Genomic DNA, 5751 nt, shown 5'->3' with positions numbered 1-5751 from the left:
CTTACAATGTTAATTAAAGTCCAGTGGAATTTAGAAACAAAGGATTTGTATGTTTGTGTCTGTGTGTGTGGTGTGGTGTGGGGGGGTGAGGGGGCTCGAAAATATTCTAATCTTCAAAAAGGGGGGCCCTGCAGAAAAAAGTTTGGGAACCACTGGGTTAAGCAGTGTTGGAAACCAGTACCACTTTATTTTCTTAATCATATTTAAAGAACCTTATTGGTTAGAGCCAATTTAAGCTATACCACACAATGTTGAGAAAATATTTCTTAATTTACCAAAATAAAAGCACTTGGAATTTGCTTTGCTACAAACAACTTGTATGTGATATTAGTATTTAATGCAATTTTATTCATGTTAAAGGCGTACAAGTATGCAGAAAAAGTTCATAATTAATAAAAGTTAATAATATTAAAATTGTGATTATATTGTCTCTGTTACAGTCTTGGGAAGCACTATAATCATTATATGTATCGTGATATGTATCGCACAGTTATATGTATTGGAACATATGCAGTGTACCGAGATATGCATCGTATTGCAATAAGCATCGTAACATGAATCACACTGTGATCTGTATCATATCGTGATATGTATTATATTGTGATACTTATCGTAACATGAACCACATCCTGATGTGTATCGTATTGTGATCTGTATCATATCGTGATACGTATTATATTGTGATACTTATCGTAACATGAACCACATCCTGATGTATATCGTATTGTGATACGTATCATGTTGTGATATGTATTGTATTGTGAGAAGCATCGTAATATGAATTATACCGTGATATGTATCGCATCGTGATATTTACATATCACAATATTTATCGTACCATGACCTGTATTGTGGAGTCACATGCACCATACTGTCTATCGTATTGTGAGATATGTATCATAATATCTATTGTATCGTGATACATATCGTATCGCCAGACTCTTGGCAACAAACAGTCACCGTTTTTACCAACATTTAATATTAAAAAATATATATATGTTCGCGTCTCAAATATGAGCCGCTGGAAACAACAAACGTGAGCAGAAAATCTTGGTTTTGTGTTTGCATTTTAACACAAAGAAAGAACGACTTCATAAAATGTGGAAGCGACGCTTTTTTTTTTTTTTTTTTACTGTTTGTGAAAATTAAGAAATATGTTTTTTATTTCAGGTCCTAAATGTCTTCAGTGCATATGTAATAATTCTGTAATAAAATATGTTTTTTGTTTGTAATGCTCCGTTTTGGCTCGTCTTGCCGGTGTCGCAGTGATTCCCTCATCTTCATCTGGATATTACCATCTGAAATTACAGCCATGATAACACCAATAAAGTAAATGGATGACATATACGTGCAATTACAGTTTGGATATTTGTGGGATTATTCATAGAATGACATCTTCACAGGAAGTCCTGCAGAACAAAATAAATAAGGCTGTGGGGGGGTTCAGCAGACACGTTTTAATGGCTCTTTCTCTTCTGTCAGCAGTTCCAAACTTGTCAAGATTCAAAAGCAGGTGACTGTGAATTTCCTGATGTGCGCGCTTTGTTTACAGGCTCTTGTCGTCCCACCTTCTGTGAAGCTGTCGGCGCTCTTCCTGACATCCGGCGCTCGTCGGAGAGGCGCAGTCACGCAGGTACGATCACACCCATTGATCAAGGAGGGAGGAGGATATTAAAGGTGTCCGTCACACGTGCAGACTTGTGCACTTATGTTTTGTTTTCATTTAAATCTTTATCTGCGGGAAGTCAATTATCCAGTTGCTTTTGAGGCTCCGCCGGAGATATTCATGCTGCACCTGCTGTCTCCGCTGGGGGCTTTGGGGGGGGTCAGTGGTTCTCAGATCCACTTTTAGGAAATTCTCCTTGGAATTGGTGCGTCTGACCCAAACGCACAACCAAACTCAAACTTTGATTGTCTGGATTTGTTATTAGAACTTTAGTTTCTTCATTTGTTCGTTGTTCAAACAATCCAGAAATTACACATTTTGCAGTTCCTCAAACAACCACTGGGGGCTGGTTTGCAAAAGAAGCAAATTTCCATTAATTCTTGTGGTAAAAAAGTCCCAATTTCAACCAAAAAGGAACAAATGTACAGGAAGTTTTCCAAAACCGCTTAAATAATTAAGGTGTTTTAAATATTTATGACATCTAGAGCGGGGGAGGGGACAAATGAGGTGTTTTTATTTCACTACACCTCAAGTTTGGGCCCTTTATTTTATTGGAAGGTTTTTGGGCACAACAAGACACTTTACTTAAAAATTTTCAGAAGAAGTGGGCGGAGCAATCTTCATTCAATATGGCCGACACAGTTTATACTTATTTTGAGAGCACTGGGAGAATTCTGGCCTGTTTATGTGTGTAGAAATCACCTCTGGAGACAAATACGGCTGGGGTTTACGGTGTAACCACAGAGCAGGTAAAACAATAAGTTTATATCAACTGTTCTCTATGTAAACACCACTGAACCCAATAGTGGGGAAAGTGAATCGTTTCATCGCTGCTGCATGTCTTTACGCATGTTTTAGTTTTGTTACGTCACATCATGCTCAGGAAACTGAAACTTTTTTTTTCATTGTTACAAAAAACAAAACTGATTTTTCTGAATATTTCGTTTTTTATTGACTTTTTCTAAAACAGAAGTCATGTCTCAAACGGAAACCAAACTGTGACCCAAAAATCATGGTGAAAGTGAATCATTGCATCTAGATTTCTTACCCAAGCTTGGGTCCTGGATAGTATCTTTGATGTTCCTAGCGCTGCACTCGTCTGGACGGAGATGTCTGAGGTTTTTCTAAGTTTGGGGTTAAGTCCCTACTGTCCTTACAGGTGCAAACGGGCACCCATAGCGTCACTTTTGAATAAAAAATAGTCCAATCTTTACTGGACACACAAGTCACCTTCAGGAAGCATCAAAGTCATAGACCACTTTTTTAACCCGAAAATGTCACTAAATTTATCTATGGGCGTGCTGCAGGCAACAGGTCGTATTGAACACCTAAACAAGAAACATTTTGTATGGATGTACAATATACATTTAGCCCATGGTGTTCAAACTGGACAAGCATGAAGGTGCCAGTGTACGTCTACCACCTGCATGGTGAAAAAGCATGGTGTGAAATGTCGACCATGTGGTCATGTGACTCTGTGTTTACAGCCAGTTTTTAGCTCTGTGGGCGTCGCCAATGAGGCCAAATGTGGCGCCATCAAACTTCTTTCCTGAAAATGGGAAAACACTCATCTGTATGAGTTATACTACGTTCACACTGGGTGGTTAGCATAGCAGGGTCTCAATCTGGCGGCCCGCGGGCCTTTTGCGGCCCCCGCCTTAATATGAAAGTTCAGTGTCTACTAAGGAACATCTTCTGCATGCCCACGCTTCCGTGCTGATAGCTTTGTACTTGCTTTATGCTCAAAACTTTCCATTTGCTATTGTCGTTGGTCATCAGAAAAGTCCTTAGCAACAGTTGCTAGCGTTGTTAGCTTCTGTCATTTCACAGCACAGACAGAAGATATGGCTAAGTAGTACATAGACATAACAAATGTCCAATATACGTGTTCAGTAGACATAGACAAGGACCAGAGATATAGACGGTGGACGCAAAAACATATTTTTGGCACAGGTTGATTCCCATACGGCCCAGCCTCAGCCAGACTCCGCCTTCAGTGACCCCAAGGGAAATTGAGTTTGAGAATCCTGGCATACAGAGTTCATACTGGACTGTTGCTACCTGATGGTAGCCGAACTAGCGCATGAACTCAGTGTTGGAAGAGGTTTGGTGTGACCTCTTGCTCCAGACTTTTTCTTTTACATCTCCATTCCTATTCATGACGGACTTGACGTCATAGAATGTCATTTCTTCTTCACTACAAGTCCAACTAGTTTATCGTTCAAGATGTGTTCAATGGCTGTTCGTTTTGTACGCAGAACCTGAAAATGAAAAATAGAAACTTTAGTTGCGACTCTTGAACATGAGAGTTTTGAACATGAAAGTCCAAAATGTGGATTTATCTGCATTTACAAAGACTCTTCATTGGAAGCGGTTTCTCAAACGTGCGTTTCCGAGCTCGGTGTGAACGCACCATGAAGCTTTTTATCATCTTAAACTCTAAAATGGGATTCCTGTCTGTTTGTTTGGTGCTTCAGAGCAGAGTTGAATCTGATCAACACAATCCAGTTCATGTTTCCTCACTTTTGTTGTAATCACTTGAAGTGTTTGTGAGCGCGTCGGACAGGCTACGCAGCCTCCTCTTCATCATGTGTTGACACACACGCACACACACGTGCGCACACAGTTTGTCAAAAAGCCACATCTCTGTCATTGCCTCTCTGTGCAGCTCAAGGAGACAATTAGCAAACAGAGGTGACATGCTAAACAGGTGCAAGCCATTATTCCTGGAGCTGGATGAGCGTGGCCACCCCGTCTCCGGCGGTGACGGGCTGTTATAGAACGACACGAGGGGGGCTGCGGGCCTCCATGATGGGGGATCATCTGACAAGTCAGGGATGTGAAGTCAGAAAGCTTCATCCTCGTCTGTAATCAGCTCGTTGTCATCATCATCATCGGTGTCGGGCTTTCTTCTCTGTGTGTGTTCAGCTCCGCTCGCCTTCAGTCTGAAACTTCTTCAAACCACAAACAAATTCAAACTGCTGCTTTTTTTGTGAACAGGAAGCTCTCCCGGAGTTTTATTAATCAGATATAGCGCGGATGAGTCACGGCGTTTTGGCTCGTGTCACTTTTTGAGGTATGCGCCGCAGATTTCCTTCATATTGGAAGCAGAGCTAACACATGCTACCCTTGACGTATTCTCACACCATTTCTCACACAAACTTGCAGACTCTCACACTCTTCCATGACTTATATAGAGAGAAATGCATAAACAGGCTGGAGCTCACATGAAAAAACCCTCGGCGGAGGGAAAGAGGAACACCTTCTGAAAGTGTTTGTCGCATTTCAGCTCCGTTCTCTCCTGTTTACCAGATCGCGACAGAAATGAACTTTCCTGCAGTAATGAGCCGACACAACAACACAAATCCACAATAGAGTCATGAAGACGGTTCACACCTGTAACTCGAATGACTGGAATCGGTTTGAATGGGACACGGAGTCAGAATTTGTCCCATTTTGGTCGTTTTCTTCATGTTTAGAGCTAAATATTTGAAGTTACTTTAAATATTTTCTCCAGCAGCAGATGTTTGTACAGGCCACGCCCACATTGTTCACATTATGGCGTACAGACTCGTTTAGTTGTTCTGTATTGATCTTGAAAAAATGAATACATTTAAACATTTGTTTCTGTGAAGTCACTTATCTTGCACGTGTGATGACCTGTCGTCATGGGAACCATGAAAACATATTTAATCTTAGCTGTTTAGCTTGTGACCTGACAGAAAGTCTAACAAATCCAGACGACTGATCAGAAATGTGTTGATTTTATTGTGGAATCTACACAACTTTCACATTTGTTTCTTTCGTAATGGCCGTCGGGTTTCATACTTGTGTCGTAATCATGTCGTAATCATGTCGTAATCATGTCGTAATCATGTCGTAATCATGTCGTAATCATGTCGTAATCATGTCGCGGTTGCTTGTATCTTTTTTAGATACATAGTTCTTTATGTGTCATTGTTAGGACAGCATTTAAACATAAGGGTGAGATTCATAAATTATTCGTAAATAAAAATTAAATCTACCAAATAATTCGGATACAAGTGGAAAAATATAAATTAAATTTTTCATCATGGGATGCTGCA

General features: G+C 40.3%; 1 protein-coding gene across 3 annotated transcripts in view; it reads left to right on the top strand.

The window, feature by feature from the left end:
- The window catches only part of znf536 (zinc finger protein 536), a 195035-nt gene that overhangs the window by 26472 nt on the left and 162812 nt on the right, over positions 1 to 5751 (top strand). For all 3 annotated transcript variants that reach the window (XM_024295204.2, XM_024295202.2, XM_024295203.2), the window contains exon 2: positions 1553 to 1633. The gene's annotated coding sequence lies outside the window, so the exon portion shown is untranslated. The remainder of the gene's footprint in view (positions 1 to 1552; positions 1634 to 5751) is intronic.

The sequence above is a fragment of the Oryzias melastigma genome, linkage group LG3 (assembly GCF_002922805.2).
Source record: "Oryzias melastigma strain HK-1 linkage group LG3, ASM292280v2, whole genome shotgun sequence".
Classification (NCBI taxonomy): Eukaryota; Metazoa; Chordata; class Actinopteri; order Beloniformes; family Adrianichthyidae; genus Oryzias; species Oryzias melastigma.
This window is presented reverse-complemented; position numbering and strand designations above follow the sequence as displayed.